This window comes from Piliocolobus tephrosceles, chromosome 15, assembly GCF_002776525.5.
Source record: "Piliocolobus tephrosceles isolate RC106 chromosome 15, ASM277652v3, whole genome shotgun sequence".
Classification (NCBI taxonomy): domain Eukaryota; kingdom Metazoa; phylum Chordata; class Mammalia; order Primates; family Cercopithecidae; genus Piliocolobus; species Piliocolobus tephrosceles.
Genome location: NC_045448.1, coordinates 78000984 through 78021509, shown reverse-complemented (window position 1 = coordinate 78021509; position 20526 = coordinate 78000984). Strand labels below are relative to the sequence as shown.

Here is a 20526-nt window from a genome sequence, read left to right as displayed (position 1 = left end):
AGGCACTACAGACACATGGACAAATTGTCTTAATGATTCATTTTAACAGCATTCCTCTAAACAAATTGAATCCTGTACTCTATTTCAACCAACTAAATTGAAGATACCTCCTACCTTTTATGTGACTTTTGATACTTCTGTTCCATTTGATACTTCTGCATTTTTTCTAACTCTGAGGTCAATTTCAGAGTGAGTTTTGAAGTTCCCTTCTCTTAGTTTCTTCCATCTTTATATGTTTTCAGTTATTATTTCTCATTGAGTTATGTATGCCTTTCATTGAAATCTCACCATCACACTAGTAGAGAGTTACAACCTCAAGCCGGGGATACTTCTGGAATCTCCAAACGGTCTAATTTTCTTTGAAATGTTCTTCAGATTATCATAAAGGATAGTATCTAATAAGTATTCCTAAATTATTATTATGATCATGTTACTGTTATGAATAAGATCTTGAATGTTTCAATTAATCTATTATCTCATTAAAAAAACCACTTTATCCTGGCATTCAAGGCCCACTTATAATTTTTTGTCATTGTTTTGAGACAGGGTCTCGCTTTGTTGCCTAACCTGGAGTGTAGTGGCACATTAATGGCTCACTGCAGCCTCTACCTTCCTGGGCTCCAGTGATCCTCCTATTTCAGTCTCCCAAGTAGCTGGGACTACAGGCACATGCCATCATGCCCAGCTAATCTCTTTTTGTATTTTGTAAAATTGGGCTTTTGTCTTGTTGCTCAGGCTGGTCTCAAACTCCTGGGTTCAAGCAATCTGTCCACCTTGGTCTCCCAAAGTGCTGGGATTACAGGAATGAGCCACTGTGCCTGGCCCCATCTATAATTTATTTCCAAAATAAACTCCAAAGAGAGTTGACACATGTTCCATTGCACTGCACTGGAGCCAATTAGACGAACTGGATTCTCTCAGCAGGTGTCACTTGATGGACTCTTTATCTTTGCTCCTTCAGAGTATCTTTCCCAAACACAGGGGTATGATTTTTCTCTTTTTAGGTTTATTCTCCTTGGTTGAACATTTTGATACAGAGAAAAACAAATGTAATCCATGTTTTCATTGTCCTTTTCCTGAGTGTTGTATTGTTCTCCAGTGATAGCATTATTGTAGCAATTGGTTGCCCTGAAAGTAATCAGAGCAACTGGTGATTAGTAAGAATGAATCATTTTGGCATATGAAATAACTTTCAATATGGATACTTTACTCTGAGTGGTAAAAAGTCCTCAAAGCAGCTCTATGAGGGCTTCTGGATACAGAAAGCAAACTACTGGAAATTTACTCTCTAATGTCCAATGTAAGTTATTAAGGAGGGAATAGTTGATGTTATTATTATTTATACTTAATATCAAAAACAGTGTCAATTGTTATTTTGATATGAACTGGAATTATGAGGGGTGACATCCAAAAGATGCTATCCTACATTACTTACCTACATCTACATATGGTATAATAAATAACACTTTCATTTTATTCATTAGACCATGCCATGGTAAACATCAGTGGCCAGTTATTAGAAATTGGAGTGTTTGTAATATAGAATCCATGCATGAGAGGATCATGTTCTTTCTCATATTCAATAGTACATTTCTGTGAAATAGAGGATTTCACAGAGTGATGAGAGATTATGCAGTTGTATAAGTTGTTTTCATTCCCTTCTATTTTTATGTCTATATATATGTAAAACCACTGTAAGCCAGTTGAGGAAACAGGAGCCCTTAACCAAAGAGGGACCAAGAGAAATGGGCTTTGTCTGCCACCCAGAGTGCTGCGGATCTGTAACTCTGTTCTGAGCACTGCCATTTGCCTGTAGATTGAGAGGTAGAAGAGCCGGGAGTATACATATTCTGCCCTGCCCTTAGTCAGTGGCTGATGAGTGTGGAAATGTGAAAGGCCAGCTTCCTTGTCTAGAGCTGAAAATACCTCTGAGACATAATTTATGTCCTAGAGACCCCCATCATACCTGCATAAAGCTGAGATTGCCTGAAATCACGAGTGCTGTCTTTTTTTGCTTTCCTGGTCCTGCTTCTATGACTCCCTTACAGTCTCCTGGGAGTACTCTAATAAAATACTTGCCCATGATGACTGGTTTCAAGGTTTGCTTCTAGGAAACTTACTGAGTTGCATAGTTGGTTAGTGATAGTCAAGTTTGAAATATGCTACTCAAACCAACTGCATCAGCATTACCTGACAGTTCATTACAAATGCAAATTCTATGGTCCCAGTCCCCCCCCCACCCAATAAATACAATTTCTAGGAAGTATGTTCAAGATATCTGCATTTTAAGAAGATCTCCAGATGATTTTTATATGTGCTAAAATTTAAGAACCGCTTGTCTGGACGTGCATCCTTTAACTCCTAGCCTGGAGCTCTTTTATAGCTTTATTTCTCTCCTCTACTCATGGCTTCTCTATTGAAGTAGGAGATGGGACGCTGGACCAGATTAAACACCAGCTGAAACAGGAAAGAGGCAAAAGCACCTCTCCGTAAGACATGACCACCGGTGCCATATCAGTTTACCATTGCCATGGCAACACTTGGAAGTTACTGCCCCTTTCCATAGCAGTGACCCAGAAGTTAACACTCCTTTTCCAGAAATTGTAGAATAACCCACCCCTTAATGTGCATGCAATTGAAAGTGGGTATAAATATGACTACAGAACTGCCTCTGAGTTGCTACTCTAAGCACACTGCCTGTGGGGTAGCCCTGCTCTACAGATGCAGTCATGGAACTGTAACACTGATGCCTCGATAAAGCTGTTTTCTTCCATCTTCCACCACTGGCTTGCTCTTGAATCCTTTTCGTTGAAGCCAATAACCTTCCTGGGCTAAGCCCCAGCTTTAGGGCTCACCTGCCTTGTGTCAGCTGCATTTCATCTCAGTTGGGGGTACATTATTCAATAAGTTACATTAGGATTTAGATAATAATTTGGTTTAAAAAATTAAACTGTATTCTTATACACAAAAAGCTTCAAAAGGTAAAAAAGAATTATAAAATAAGTAGATGAAAATATAGATATTTATGTAACTTCAGCAATGGTGTCTTTATCCCCCTACATAAAGTTCAGAAAAAATATATGTGCAAGGATGTTCATTACAGTTTTATATGAAATACAGAGAAAGTGGAAAGCATCTGAAAACCTAATAGTAGGTAATAGATTTTTGTATTATGAGTTAGCCATATAATAGAAAAGTATTTCATCTTCAAGCATGGCATTGAAGAATTTACAAACAAGAGATATACAATACACAACAAAGGTATATCTTTCTAGCAGGGCTACCCCACAGGCAGTGTGCTGAGAGTAGCAACTCAGAGGCAGTTCTGTAGTCATATTTATACCCACTTTTTAATTTAATTTTATTTGTGCAAATCAAAAGGAAAAGAAAACCTTGAGAACTATACATCAGCTGTTAACACCTATTAATTGAAAAAAATAAAATTATCTTGATTATGCTTTTATTTGTAAATTCTGTTGAGTTTTGCATTTTCTAATATTACTACATCTTACCTTTATTTAATGATGTAAGTAATAGCATTTTAAATAATAATTTGAATTTCATTTTTTCACATGTGTTAAACTTTTGATACTTAAAAATAAGGAAATCAGCATTTTATAATGCTTAATTTGAATGTGTAATTCATATTCATAGAATAAAATTAGCCACAAATTTTAATCTTTAAAAATATTCATAAGGACAAATATGTAAATTAATTATATCTACTTGTTTTGATTTGTTTAATGTTACCAATTAGGCTTCTTGCTAAAAATCTTGCAACAGGCTTTTAGTCTTTATGTTATTTTTTGTTTCTCTATTAGTCTACTTTCACTGAAAAGGCATTTGTAATAGCTTGTACTAAGGAAAAACAAAAAATAATTGTTCTTCCTTATTCTCTTTCTCTGGAATTTGCAAACCAGTTTGCAAAAAAAGATTATTTTGGTTTGGAAAATGAAATTGTGCGGCTTAAGGGATTTCTATGTTGTCATATTTAGAACAATAACTCACATTAAAATATAGCTCTATCAAGCAGGAACAAACTTGGTCTCTCCTCAAATGTAAACACCCGGAGCAATGAGAACTTCTGATTACAACTCTGTCCAAGCAATTTCCTGGGATAGTGAGTACTTTAAATAAGGTGGGCCATGCATAAAATTAATTGCAATTCCTGGAGTTCACAAAATGATCCAAGAGTAATGAGGATCACTTAACAGTTGCCAGAATAATCTGTCTTCAGTGTGTTAGGTAACTGAGAGAGAGTTTGAATTTATTCTTCATTGCGGTCAAATGTAGGAAACTAACACATTTTCCTCTGACCATCTGGTGGGTTGTACATCAAATCAGTAAAATGACTTCACTCCTAAAATCTAATTATTATTCAAACATAGATAAGAATAACTGAACAAATAGCTTTAAACTCTTATTCCATAAAATGGAAGGTTAGGCTCAGCATCAAAAGGCGAGAACATCTTCTTATCAATGCTAAACAGAAGAAAAGAAAAGTTGTTCTATAATAATAGAATCTTCCCTCATTGTCAATTGATGCTCATGATTGACTATGGATTATGACATCTTTATGCACCTTGACCTTTAATTTCTCACTTTAATTGACACTGTCACATATTTCAAACATGTGATGAAGGTGACTTCATTAATAAAGTTGTACAAAATGAAGAAAGGAGGATACTCAGAGAATTGTAAACCAGAGTATCATCAGCCATTTCTAAATACATGACACAGTAATTATTATTTGGGTTTAAAAATAATGTTCCAAACACAATTACATACACACACACACGCACACACACACCTCACGGGAAAAATATTTTTGTGCTAGTGTGATCTTCTTTTTGTTCCTCATTTTACTTGGCCCCTTCCTTCTCTTCACACACATTAACTACCAAGTAGTCTGAATTCATGACTTAATATAAATCACTCTATATCTTTCTCTATGCTCATACAATTATGTAAAAGTATACTTGTGTACACACTGATTCACATTAACTATGTATATATATACATTTGTCATTGTTTCACAAAAGCATGTTGATTTTTGCTTTTTAAAATTGTTTCAGAATATCTCATGGAAATGTTTCCAAATCATTTGGTTTATTTATGCATATTCTTTAATATTCCAGGGATCAGATGTATCATAAGGTTTTCAACTATCCTACTGCTGATGGGAATTCAATTGGTTTCAAGTCTTTCACCATTATATTTTAACAAATACTGCAATAAACATCATTACACTTACATCTTCAAATATAGCTGTTGTTGTTGCTGTGAAATACAATACTTAAATTGGGAATACTTTGTCAAACTAGGCATGTCTTTCTGAATTTTATGTTTGTTTATTTTTCCTACTTTATTTCACAGCGAGATATATCAATGTGTGTTTCCTCCAGTAGAAGGAGTTGGTGGTTATTATTCTTAGCAAACAAATGCAGGAACTGAAAAACCAAATACTGTATGTTTTCACTTTTAAGTGGGAGCTAAATGATGATAACACATGAGCACACAGAGAGGAACAACAGGCACTGGGGCCTACGTGAGCATACAGGGTAGGAGGAATGAGGGGATCAGGGAAAGTAACTAATGGGTACTAGGCTGAATACCTGGGTGACAAAATAATCTTTAAAGAAACCCCTGTGACACACATTTACCTATAAAACAAACCTTAATGTGTACCCCTGAACTTAAAATGTAATTTAAAAAGTTTCATTTATTTGTTTAATATTTTATTTTTTTCAATGATATGCTTATAGTGGTATTTCACTACAGTGAAGTCTTTTATATATGGCATATTTATGAGTACTGGTGAGTCAGAACAATATTTCATATGGTTTCTGAATATTTTAGATTGTTTTCTTCAGTAATTGCCAATTCATATCCTTTATTATTTTTCCTTTAGATTGTCCTGTTTTAGTCTGTTTATAAGAGTTTTTGTATTTTATAGATACTATAAAGGATTGCTTGCTGGTAGAAATAAGTTTCCCAAGTCAATTGTTTGGCCTTTTAACTTTTCTATTGCACTTCCATAAATGGTTTTTAATTAGTTTTATATTCAAATATATCTCCATTTCCTTTCATAGATTTTTGGATTTCAAGTCTTGATTACGAAGTTATAGCTTAACACTGGACTATACATATTATTTTAGAAAAATTCTAGAAGAAATTTTAGAAAGCCATTTAAATATTTATTTCAAATGTATAGAGTTTTCTCAATTTTTTTCTAAATTCATATTGTAACAACTCGGCATTCCCAATTTCTTCATGATAAAAATTTGTGAGTGAAAAAGTTGAAGTTCCTGAAGTTAAATCTCCCATTTATAAAGATTCTGAACCTAGTTCCAGGGAATTAACTGGAATTTATTATTGTATATGGTGTAAGATAGGGGTATAATGTTATATTCTCCTACCTAGCTAGCTAGCTTTTAAAACAACACTAGTTAAGTAATTTGTAATCTGTTATTTATGCACTAAATTGGAAAAACACTACTTTCATTTTTTCATATGCACTGGAAATTTATTTGTATTTTGTATGGTATTCTTATTCTAATCCATTAATGTATCATTATTTCTTTACAACTTCTACATGGATTTGACTACAGTAAATTTATGTATTTTCTAATGTCTGATAGAACATATGTACTCATTTTCCTTTGTTCTGTAGCAAAAATGTTGTCATTTTACATATTTATTCTTTATTATAAACTTTAAGGTTCTCTTATCTCTCCCTTCCCAATGAAAAAACAAACAACAGAACTCTCACAGTTACCTTCATAATTATATGACATTTTTAGTACGTTTTGGGAAATAAGTTCCAGTCAGTAGTATAGTATCGCTTTCCATTTGTTTAAATCTTATTTATGTTTTACAAAAAGATGTTAGAGTTTCTGTTACTATTTCTGTTAGACTTTTCTTACAAAATTCATTCATAAGCATTTTCTAGGTGTTTTTTTGTTATTGTTGTTGTAGTTGTGAATAGAAGATGTTTTATTCCCATCTGTTTTTCTAAGTAACTACTGCCAGAATAGAGATGAGCTAGAGTTTTATTTTTTAATGTATTTACTTTATATGCAGCCAAGGTACAAAAGTCAATAATTAATTTTAATGGCTTTTCACTAATCTCTAATTTCATCACCAAAATAGGTATTATCTCTACTTCTCTGATGTTATTTTCTTATTGCATTCACTATGTCCTCCAAAACACTGTTGATTAAAAAAAAAAATGGAGCTATCCAGCATCTCTGCCCACCTCCTGATATTACTGGAAATGCTTTCAGTGGTTTGACATTTATAATCATATTTGCTGTCAGTTTTAATGGTCTTCTGCTTTTGTTTTCTTCAGAGTTTTTTATTATAAGTGGCTGGTATACTTTATCAAATACCTTTTCATTTAATTTTCTCATTAACTTGTTGATGTAAGATTATGTTGACAGTTTTTTTATATCTAACCACCTTTGCACTCATCTGATAATGAGTTCTGCTTGAATATATATATATAGTATTAATGTTTACTCTGTTATTATTTTTATAATTTTTATACATGTATACGTAAGATGTGGTTATAATTAATTTATTTGTGTTCATTCAAAATATAGGTTCATTGAAGAAATTTAAAGATTATATATAAGCAAAATATTAATTTTTTTCAAAAATTGTAATTCCAATAACAGAAATAAATGTTTTTTATATTCTTACAGATATATTCTTTAAATATATTCTTTAAAATATTACATTTAACTTTGTATATTTATAAAGCATATTTCACTTGACAATTATTTTGTATCTTTTCATAACATTGTATGTATGTATATATAAAATTATATAAACTTATAAAATTATATTTTATAATATTAAATGTGTGTATATATAATTTTCCCTTTTTCCTGAAAATATTATATTTCATTTTCCAGAAATATAATGCAGCACAATACAGACTATAAAATAAAATGTAAAATAAAATTCCTTTTTTAAAATTTTTTAAAATTTTTTTGTATTGTATTATGAAAGCCTTTCAAAACCTACTTTGAATCCTTTTATAATTTCTTCCATTTTTTGTCTAGTCTAGTGAATAATACTGTTAAGTTTAACAGTATATTCAACATATCTAAATGGTTAAATGAGCATACAGGTCAAAAAGTATGCTTACTTAACCCCTGAGATAGGTTTTGACTATCTTCCAGCCCTGTAGAAGTATATGAGAGAGTGCTACCTCTGAAACTTTAGAAATAGAAAACATATATAAGTAAATATGTATATATGTGTGTGTGTGTGTGTGTATGTACTTGTGTTTTGTTAGTTGATTTTTTTTTTCAAGTTTGACCATTTATATGTTCAACAAATAGTTATAGAGCATCCAACAGGTAACATCACCTGGTTCAAGCATCATTAATTTTGTACATGTGTAGATAGATATAAGTATATATCTAAAGAAATAGATGATATAGATACAGATATTTATGTACCATATTATTTGATGATTTTTGTGTCCATATTTTAGACCAGAACATCCAAGAATATGGGCTGCAAACTGATGCAGGTTCATGAACACAATAAAAATCAAGTTTAGAAACTTTTATAGCAATTTAACAGAGTAATTTTATGTCTGTGGGATTTGAATGTGAAAAATGAAGACTTGTATATTTTTAAAACTTTATTTTTTGCAATTCATGTTTATTATATTCTACAAAACTGTATATCCATGATTTATTTTAAAAACACAACTAATCTATCACTACAGATAATTTGATAGATAATATTTTAGTAAATTATGTATTTTTCATTCTGTGATGAGTCCACTTAATAGTGTAATTTAGTGTTCTACAGTTTATTAATAATATTATACATAATGTTCCAAATAAGAGTATGGTATAAATAAATAGTAGTCCAATAGTACTCCAAATATTCTGTTAATACATTTCTGTAAATAGTTTTCAGGATCCTGGCTAGAAATAACTGTTAATTAAAATGAAGTGATTAAAGAAAGTTTTACAAAGGTGCTACTTACAAAGGCAGTGAGAAACAATGACAAGGGATATTGAAAACCCCTAGGATTGAACCACTGTGAAGCTATCACAGCTCCTGGGTCTGAACAGGAGGCCATAATGAAGGGAAATCTGTCAAAACTATCACTTTAAGGTTTAGCCACTTGATAGGAGTTATGGTCTTTTGTCAACGCATGTAACCATTATCAAATCACAGACAGTAGAGAGAGAATTGAGGAATAAACACTTTTAATATCCTTCTTTGCTTCAATTCTGCCACCCTATATTGGCCAAACAATTGGCCAAACAAGTTGAGAGCTGGAGTGTCAGGGAGTTGTTCGATGCTATCCCAGGGCAGGGAAGAGGGAGTGCAGAGTGCATCTGTGGGAGAGAATGGAGACTGTATCACATCATACACATAATTTTGTCATGTTTTCAGTAGTGCATATTTAAGACATATGAATATTCATTCCCAAAATTTTCAAGCCATGCTTTTATTCTGTATTTTTTTTAATCAATCTATTGTGATTATTTTCACTTAAGTAACTATTTTTAGCATTATTTGAAGGGCTCCTTTTATTATTATTACTTAATGAAACCCCTATTATTGCTTAGTTATATTTCATTGGATTAAATAATGTTAAAATTAATTTTGCAATTAAAAACCTCATAGCTACATTTTTGTCTATATCCATGATTATTTTCTTATTTTATTTCTAGAGGAAGGTTTCTACAAAGTTTTGAAAAACTTTAAGGAATATTATACCAATGTAAAATTCCTGCTGACAGTTATATGAATATCTCTTTTTCCACATTCCAGTGTCCACGTCCCCATGTAAGTACATAGACCCCCAGCACACAAATGTATACACAAGTACTTGCACATGTACATTTCTGTCATTGTTTTGGCAAATATACCTTTTACATTTATATTAAATTGATAGTGAGATGAAACATTGATCATATATCAGCCATTTCTAATTCAGTTTTCTATGAATTATCTTAATGTGAATTTTCCCTTTTTTTATTTGGGTATAATTGGAAGATATAGCAGCTCCATCACCTCACCAAGTACCACTTTTTGTAGTTAAACTCTGCCCCATGCCTATTATTGTATCAACTTGTCCCTAGGCTAGGCAAAGTACTAATCTTTTCCTTGTTCCTATATTTTACCATTCCCAGAATGCCACATAATGGAATCATACATTTTGTAAACTTTTGAGAATGGCTTATTTTACTCACCATAGTAACTCCTTTTGTTCATAAGGGTGGCACGAGTACCTATAGTTTATTTCTTCTTTTTTTCATAAGTAGTATTCTATTGTAAAAAATACTAGTTTGTTTTATCCACTCAGTCAGAAGGGATATTTGGATTGTTTTAAATGTTTGTGATTTTAAATGTAACTGCTGTCAATATCATGTACAACTTTTGTTTGTGTGTGTGTGTATATATGTGTGTGTGTGTGTATGTTTCCTCAGGGGTAAATATCTGAGAGTGAGATCACAAATTCATATGGTGAATGTATATTTAACTTTAAAAGAAACTGCCAAATGGTTTTCAGAGTAACTCTTATCATTTTGCATTCCCACCTGCAATGTATGAGGGTTCCAATTGCTGGACATTCTTACCAGCAAGAGGTATTGTCAGGAGGTGGTTGTTGTTTCATCCTACTGCGTGTATAACAGTAGTATGTCATTATAGTTTTAGTTTGCATTATCTTAATGACAAAGAAGATTAGATATCTTTAAATATGCCTATTAGCCACCTGTATATCTGCTTCCATGAGTTGTCTCTTCAAATATTTTATATATTTTTTTCCTGTTGGACTGTTTGTTTCTTACTGTTGAGTTTTTAGAATTCTTTATATACTCTTCACAAAAGTTCTTTTTAAGGTGTGTGATTTGAAAATATTTTTTCCACACTTTAACTTGCCTTTTCCTTCTCCTACTCCTGCATTTCTCAGAGCATAAATTTTGAGCTTTGATAAAATCCAGTTTACCAATTTTAAAAATAGAGTTTGACATTACCTTTTTCTTTTTAATTATTGTGATTACACCATTTATATCTAATATGATTATCGATATGTTTGTTAGGTCTGCCATTTTATTTTTTTATCTTTATTTATTGTTTACTGTTCATTTCTTGCTCTTTTATTCCTTTAAACTATTTGCATATTTTTATAATTTTACTTAATTTTAACTGAGTGTTTTACTATTTATATAATTATTTCAGATATTTGTATAATTAATTACAGTATTATTTTAGTTATTGATTATTATCTTATCAATAACTATTTATATAATTATTTATCTATCTATTTATATAATTATTCAAGTCTAGAAAGAATTGATCATAGATTTGGGGCACGAGAAAAGAAATCTAGTAAAGATGGGGACATAATTTACCCCCAGGTATGTTCATCAAGACATTAAGGATTGTGTCCTAGTCTTCGTGTCTGTTCTCTGTGGGTAGCAGAGAGACTGACTCATGTTAGTAACTCCGGTGACTCTAGAATTTACTCTCACATTTACTCTCTTTAGTTTTCAGCAGTTTGATTGGGATATAACTCAGCATAGTCTTATTTGCTTTCATCCTATTTTTGATTCATTGAGCTTCTTAAATTTGTAAGCTTATCACTTTCACCAAATTTTGGAAAATTTCAGTAACTATTTGTTTAGCTTTTTCTTCTACATCATAATCTTTCTTCTGGTACTACAATAACACAAATATTAAACTTTTGGTGTTGACCTAAAGGTTCGTAAGACTTGATATGTTCATTTTTCCCTGATCTTGTTTGTTGTTGTTGTCCTGACTAATTTTATTACATATCTTCAGTTTCATTGATGTTTTCCTGCATAAATTTATTCTTCTATGAAGCTCACACTGTTGTTTTTAGTTCTAAAATTTCCATTTAGCTATTCTTTATATTTTCTGCTTAAACTTGCTGTGTCTTTATTTATTTCAAGAGTGTTTACCCTTACCTTCTAGAGCATGATTGTAATGGCTGTTTATAGTCTTTGTCAGATAATTTCAACACCTGTACCATCTCAGAATTAATTGGTATATGTTAATTATATGTTTTATTATGAAATAAAATTTTCATTGTTATTTTTCATGTTCTTTTGACTTGTTTCTTGAATATTTTAATATTATGTTATGGAATTCTAGGCCCTGTTTACCTCATATAGAGGATGCTGATTTTTCTGATTCTTCACTTTTAGATAGCAGCTTAATTTTTCTTCGGAAAAGCTGTCCCTGACCACCTGCATACTTACATTTATATCACAATCTCTTGTTTATTTACCTTATAGCACAAACTACAGAGGTTTTGTCTTGATTGTTATATATCTCCACTGTTAAGATAAACATATCAGCTTTTCACAACAATAAATGACACTTAGTAGGTGCTTCATAAACAAGTACTTAATGAATGAATAAATCTGCTAAATGCAGCTGGAAATTCTTTACTGATTTTAGATTATATAATAGCTACGATAATTGATATCTTTTGCCTTTTAAAAATTTTTTTGGACAATTCAGTACAGGTTACTAATAGCCAGTACCATTAGCCAGATATGACTAAAATTAAAAACCAAATTTTAAAAGTAGAATACACAATAAAAGATATTACTACTAGTTCAGAGCAACTAGGCTTCAAGAGTTAATATACATAAAATAAAATCCAAAAATTAATTTGGGGTTTGAGAAATCCTAATGTTTTAATTAAATAATAAAATTTGTTCATTTTTTCTGTGAAACATTAAAATGTGTTTTCCATAGAAAATCTATTTTATGACAAGACCAAGCAAGTTACCTAGGAGAACTGTTTTGTAGCATGTGTTAAAAAGTATGAGAGCTTTCCATTTTCTACAGAAAAAAATATCTTTTCCTGTGTCTGTTAGAGCTCTTTTGGTTGTAAGTAACAGAAACTCAATGAGTTAGCTAAAGTAAAATAGAGGTTGAAATGTCTCTACTTACCTCAAACAACCTGGGGGAACTGGCTTCAATGATGACTAGATATAGTGAATTAATTTGCTTTCCTCTTAATACTAGCTTCCATCTGTCTTACTGCAAAAGAGCTTTAGTCGTAACCAGAAGCATTTTATCACAGTCTTTTGACAAAAGATAAAGACTATCATTATGTCAAGTTTGGAATCCTTGAGAGAGCTGCTTATGGCCCAGTTTGGATAATCTACTCATTCTCAGGATTCTAATTGTGATTCATGGCATACAGTCCTCAGTTTGAACTTGCCTGGGGAACATACCACTGGTATACTTACAAAGTAGCTGCTTTTTGCAGTAGACAACTCTGCTTTTATATTAGAAGCAGAGAGAATACATTTCCTAGGTATGGAGGAAAATCAAACAAACAAAACAACCTACACCACCTAACTTCGACAATTTTAATTTATTAAATGACTGTTCTCTGGAAGATATTTTGTTATATGATTTTATGTACATTATCTTTTAAAAATAACTTTATTCTCCAAATTAAGTAATTTTATTTCTATTTTCCCATGAAGCATCTGTGTTCTCGGTATTAAATAATTTGTTTAAGATCTAACAGTTATGAAATGGCAAAATGGAGACTTTAAGTCCCATCTGTATCCACAGCTGTTGCACTACACTAGGGCTTCTCAGGTTTGCCACTATTGATATTTTGAGGCAGATGATTATTTGTTGTAGAAGCTGTCTCTTACGTATTTGAGTATGTTAATAGCATTCCTGGCCTATACACACTAGTAATGAGTAACAATTCCTGACCTGCACAGTTGTAATAACTCAAAATATCTCCAGCCATTGCCAAATATCCTCTCAGGGTAAAACCACTGACATATACTATTGACTTCTAACATTTATTCTATGTACATCAGTCATTCATGATGCTCCATGAAAGAGTGCTCTATAAGCAAACATATTTAAAATACTTTCCACATACTATAACTTCATAGTAAAGTGCATTGGTATAGGACATTGGTATAGCACATTGGTATAGCAAAAGGCTCTGAGAAATCGTGCAGTAATAAGATATAACCGAATTTATTTAACTTAAATGTTTTTAAGTCTCTGATACACCCACTAACTGACATCGAACTTCTGTGATACTGTATTACTTCATCCATCTTGATCCCAATGCCTTTGTATATTCTGTTAAGCCCCTTACAATGTCTTTCACAGACTTTTATTCTTACAGGGACCTTCCCAAGTGAAAGTGGTCACACAGCTTTGTTTTTACAAATGCTTTCTTTCTTCCCATAAATGCCCTTCTCCTTTACCCAAATTGAGAAACTCCTATCCATGCCTAAAACAATCATATTAAAGGGCCATTACTCAATATAAATTTCCTAGTTTTCCCCAGAAAGAAATTATTTTACCATAGAAATCTCTCAGCATTTAACCTAAATTGCAAGGGCATTAATTTTTTCATTCATTCAACAGATAGTTATTGAATCCATTCTCTTATGCTAAACCACAGCCTGCGTGGTTCTTGTCACATAGGGCATATCAACCAGTAGCAAGGGAAAAGTTAATGTATAATTATCCACGGAAATGTGATAAACACTGTTTGAGAGGAAATATGGACTCTTCAATAGTAACTGAAATAATGTACGATATGGTAAGGAAAGGCTTACATGAAGAAGTAATGTTTAAGCAGAGTTCACCAGGAAAACGAGAGCAGTGATGATGGAGCAGGGAATACACCAGGCAAAGCAAAAACATAAACAAAGGCAAGAGAGAATATGACTCATTCATGGGTACTGAGCAACAACAAAAAGCCTAGGAAAATTTGATCACAGATTTTGAACATGAGAAGACAAATCTAGTAAGGATGAGGATATGTTCTTCCTACCTGGGTGTGTTCAGCTATACATTAAGGACTCTGTCCTAGTCTTTATGGCCCTCTCTGGGTAGCAGAGTGAGCGGCTCATGTTAAGTATTAATAAAGGAGTCTGAGTAAATGGGCTCTTATGTTCTAGATATTCCAGGGAATAACAGGAGATATCTACTATAGCCACTGTGTCCATGGAAGATTTCATTTCTCTAGTAGAACATCTAAAAATTGGAATTGCAAAATGCTTTATATCAGGGTTTCACACCCGCTTGAATTTTCTCTGACTCAGAGGTATTTTATGAGATTGTGTGATGTGCACTGTTAAACTTTCTCTCTATAATCTCACCAACTAACTTTTTAAAAAATCTTCTTTACTTTGAAATTTAGATCATGTTCCCTGAGCAAGGTCTATATTTTTATTCTGTTGAACAACTTGTAGTGTCAAATGCCTGAAAAGAATATTGAAATCATGAGTTATGGAGGCCAAAATGAAATCCTTTCTGATGCTCAGTAAATGATAAATCAAGAGAGTACAAACACAGTGGCACTATAAATTCTTTTATTTCTACACTAACTAAAATTCTTGGCTCATAATTCCATCCCTACCAATTCTTTTTACTCCTTGTTCTCTGCTTGTGACAATAAAAGTGTTTTAAAGGTCAACAAACCATGTATGAGTTTTATTGTGGTTAATTTGCTATTTCAGCATTTAAGTTTATATTTGATGTTCCAAATGTGGATATCTAATCTTTAGTGAGAACTTACACTGTGCCAGGTAGTGTATTAACCTCATTAAGTGTATGAAGTCATGTAATCTTTATAGCAGTCTTATAGAGCAGATTCTATTATTATGCCAATTTTATGATTGAAAATACCAACTTAGAGTGTTTTTTTTTGTTTTTGTTTTTGGTTTTTAACCCCAAGATCTGTGAACTCATAAATTGTGGACCTCTGGTCTTCTGACTCTCAAGTCAGGTTCTCAACCACCACTCTATGTTGCCACCTCTAGCAATGCATGGTTGAGACTTTATATTTAAAATATATATTTTAGTGATACCAAACAGATGCATATCTAACTACCTAGTAGAAAGAAAATTTATTCCATGCAATCTTTCCTTTGGAAAACTGCATTGAAAATCTGTTATCATTTTTTAAAAATCTACCAGCATAATGTGCATCAAGTTTCTCATGGCATCTGTTTTATCCTAGCATTCCTTTGGTTTCATGTAGACTCTTTTATATTCAAAATATAGATTTATGGCCTTTAAGTTTTGTCCTCTTTCTTGGTCCCAGTTGTCAACGTGCATCATTCTATTTAGGATATGAAGCAAAATGAATTGCAGAGGATAAAATCAGATGTGAGGAATAAAAGTACACAAGCTTCCCCTGATACAACATTTACTCTGCTCAGGAGAGTGAGCCCCTCCTTCCCCTTCACTCCTCACATTATGCCTGGCCTATGAAAAAAGAGATGTAGCTCTGTCTTCCTCTTAGCTTCCACCTTTTCTTTATATATCTGCCTTGGATGCAAATTACATTCAAGAGAGGGAATCAGTGTAATACAGTGGCGGGGAGGGGGGGGCGGGGGGGTTAAGGACTAAGACTCTGGAAATTATAGTAATTAGCTGTATGGTCTTCACCACTTCATTTTTACTGCAAGTGTCTAATTTCTTCATCTCTAATTGAAGGCACTAATATATGCAATATCAATTGACAAAGTAGTTAGTCATTTAACGAGTATTTATTGAACACCTGCTACATGCCAGTACTAATTTAAATGCTAGAGAAATCTTTGTTTTCACCATCCTGGCTTTATAGAATTAAAGGGGAGAAAAGAAAAAAATGTGTCCTAAAATTAAACAAATTTAGGAAACATAATTGCATATAAATTATATTTAAAATATTTTTATAAAGTCATTTGAAAAAATTCTTAAGAAAATTTAAATATACCTTAAGTAAATTGCAGTTAAAAAAATGACAGTTTTTTGAAAATTTTAGATTCAGGATGTACTTGTGCAGGTTTGTTACTTGAGTATATTGCATGATGCCGAGGTTTGGGCTTCTATTGTTCCCATCACCCAAAAGTGAACACAGTCCTCCAAAGGTAGTTTATTTTTAATCCTTGTTCCCCTCCATTCCCTCTTTTTGGAGTCTCTGTATCTATTATTCCCATGTTTATGTATTTGTACCCACAGTTTTCCTTCCACTTATAAATGGGAACATGTGATATTTGATTTTCTGTTACTGCATTAATTAACTTAGGATTATGGTCTCCAGCTGCATCTATGTTGCTGCAAAGAACATAATTTTGTTCTTTTTACAGCTGGATACTATTCCATGGTATAGTATGTAGCATATTTTCTTCATCCAATCCACCATTGGTAGACACCTAAGTTGATTTCATGGCTTTGATATTGTGAATAGCGCTGCAATAAACATACAAGTGCAGGTGTCTTTGTGGTATGGCGCTTTATTTTCATTTGGGTATATACTTAGCAATGGGATTGCTGAGTCGAATGGTAATTTCATTTTTAGGTATATGAGAAATCACCAAACTGCTTTCCATTAGGGCTAAATTAATTTACATTCCTATTAATAGTGTTTGAGTGTTTCCTTTTCTCTACAACCCATCAACATCTGTTTTTTTTTTTTTTTTTTTTCTTTTTAGTAATAGCCATTCTGACTGGTATGAGATGACATCTCATGGTGGTTTTGATTTGCATTTTTCTCATGATTAATGATGATGATAACTTTTTTCATATATTTGTTAGCCACTTCTATGTCTTTTTTGAGAAGTGTCTGTTTATCTTCTTTACCCACTTTTTAATGTGGTTATTTGAAATTTTTGTGGATTTGTCTAAGTTTCTTATAGATTCTAAGCATTAGTCCTTCATTGGATGCGTAGTTTATGTATTTTCTCCCTTTCTGTAGGTTGTCTGTTTACTCTGTTGATAGTTGTGTTTGCTGTGCAGACGCTGTTTAGTTTAATACGGTCCCATTTGTCCATTTTGGCTTATGTTGCAATTGCTGTTGAGGACTTAGTCACATATTACTTCTCAAGGTCAATGGCCAGAATGGTGTTGCCTATGTTGTCTTCGAGGGATTGTATACTTTTGGGTTTATATTCAAGTATTTTATCTATCTTGAGTTGATTTTTGTATATGGTATAAGGAAAGATTTCACTTTCAATCTTCTGCATATGGCTAACCAGTTATTCCAGCACCATTTATTTAGTGGGGATTCCTTTCCCCATTGCTTAGTTTTGTCGACTTTGTCGAAGATCAGAGGGCTGTAGGTGTGCAGCTTTATTTCTGGGTTCTCTATTTTGTTCCATTGGTCTATGTTTCTATTTTTGTACCAGTACTATATTTTGCCTTGTAGTATAGTTTGAAGTCAGGTAAAGTGATGCTTCCGACTTTGTTCTTTTTGCTTAGGACTGCTTTGGCTATTCAGGCTCTGTATTAGCTCATTCTCACACTGCTATAAAGAAATACCAGAGACTGGGTAATGTATAAAGGAAAGAGGTTTAATTGACTTACAGTTCTGCATGGCTGGGGAAGCCTCAGGAAACTTACAATCATGGTGGAAGGCAAAGGAGAAGCAAGTACCTTCTTCACAAGGTGGCAGGAAAGAGTGGGAGCTAAGGGGAAGAGCCCCTTATAAAACCACCAGATCTCGCGAGAACTCACTCACTATCAGAAAAACAACATGGGAGAAAACACTCCATGATCCAGTCACCTCGTACCAGGTCCCTTCCTCAACACGTGGAGATTATTGAGATTACAATTCTAGATGAGATTTTAGTGGAAGCACAGTCAAACCGTATCTTTCTTGGATCCATATGAATTCTCGAATTTTTTTTATTCTAATTCTGTGAAAAAAATGTCATTGATCATTTGAAAGGAATAGCATTAAATTTGGAGATTCCTTTGGACAGTGTGGACATTTTAATGACCTTGATTCTTCCCAACAATGAGCATGAAATGATTTTCTGTTTACTTGTGTCATGTATGATTTCTTTCAGAAGTGTTTTGTAATTGTCTTCGAAGATAACTTTCACCTCCTTGGTTACATGTAATCCTAGATATTTTATTATTTTTGTATCTGTTGTAAATGGAATTGCAGTCTTAAATTGGTTCTCAGCTTGAACATTATTGGTGGATGGAAATGCTACTGATTTTTGTCCATTGATTTTGTATCCTTAAACTTTACAGAAGTCATTTATCCTCAGGTCTAAAAGCATTTTGTCAGAATCTTGAGTGTTCTATGTAGAGAATCATACAATCTGCAAAGAGACACATAATTTGACTTCTTCTTTTCCTATTTGGATGCCTTTTGGTTCATTGTCCTGTCTGATTTCTCTTGTGAGGACTTCCAGTACTATGCTGAATAGGAGTGAGGAGAATGAACAACCTTCTCTTGTTTCACTCATTAGGGAAGTGCTTCAAACTTTTGCCCATTCAGTATATGATCTTAGCTGTGAATTTGTCATAGATGGCTCTTATTATTTTGAGGTATATTCCTTCAAAGCCAGGTTTGTTGAAGGTTTTTGTCATTAAGTAATATTAGATTTTACTAAATGCCTTTTCTCCATCTACTGAAATAAGCATATAGCTTTTTGCTTTTAATTCTATGTGGTGACTCACATTTTTTGATTTGCATATGTTGAACCATCCTTGCATCTCAGGAATAAAGCCCCCTTAATCATACTGAATTATCATTTTGGTGTGCTGTTAGATTCAGTTTGCTAGTATGCTGTTGAGGATTCCTGCATCTATCTTCCTCTGGGGTATTGGCCTGTAGTTTCCTTTAAAACTATAATTTTGGTAAAAAAATCATTTATGAGCTAACTGATAAAAGTGCAAGCCTCTCATAGGAGATAGTAAAAATGTGCCCGCCCCTTCCTTCCTTCCTTCCTTCCTTCCTTCCTTCCTTCCTTCCTTCCTTCCTTCCTTCCTTCCTTCTTTCCAAGACAATTTCATGGAAGAATAACTAAAACTACTAGATCAGTAGTTTGCAACTACTCTGACCTGCAGATGTAATCTAGCCCACTGCCTATTTCTGTAAGTGAACCCAGTTACTCCCATTCATTTTTGTATTGTTTACAGTTGCTATTGTGCTACAACAGTGGAGTTGAGGACTTGGGCCAGAGGCTGTGTGGTCCATGAAGCCTACAATATTTGCTATCTACCTCTTCAGAGAAATAGTTTGCTGATTCCTACAAAACTGTTATGAAAATTGTAAGAATAAGCTTAATTTGGGCAAATTTATTCATGTATTCAAAATATTATTGTTGAGTGCCTGCTATAGGTCAGATAGCAGAGATTCATCAATGTTCAAAATAGATTTAACACCCTGCCCCCATGTGGTTTAAACTCCAAGAACAATAATTACGATAAATAAATATTATTTAGAAGTAACAAATAGGCCGGGCGCGGTGGCTCAAGCCTGTAATCCCAGCACTTTGGGAGGCCGAGACGGGCAGATCACGAGGTCAGGAGATCGAGACCATCCTGGCTAACACGGTGAAACCCCGTCTCTACTAAAAAATACAAAAAACTAGCCGGGCGACGTGGTGGGCGCCTGTAGTCCCAGCTACTGGGGAGGCTGAGGCAGGAGAATGGCGTAAACCCAGGAGGCGGAGCTTGCAGTGAGCTGAGATCCGGCCACTGCACTCCAGCCTGGGCGGCAGAGCGAGACTC

General features: G+C 33.2%; 1 protein-coding gene across 3 annotated transcripts in view; it reads left to right on the top strand.

The window, feature by feature from the left end:
* LRRTM4 (leucine rich repeat transmembrane neuronal 4) overlaps window positions 1–20526 on the top strand; it is a 774590-nt gene that overhangs the window by 176405 nt on the left and 577659 nt on the right. The window lies entirely within an intron of this gene.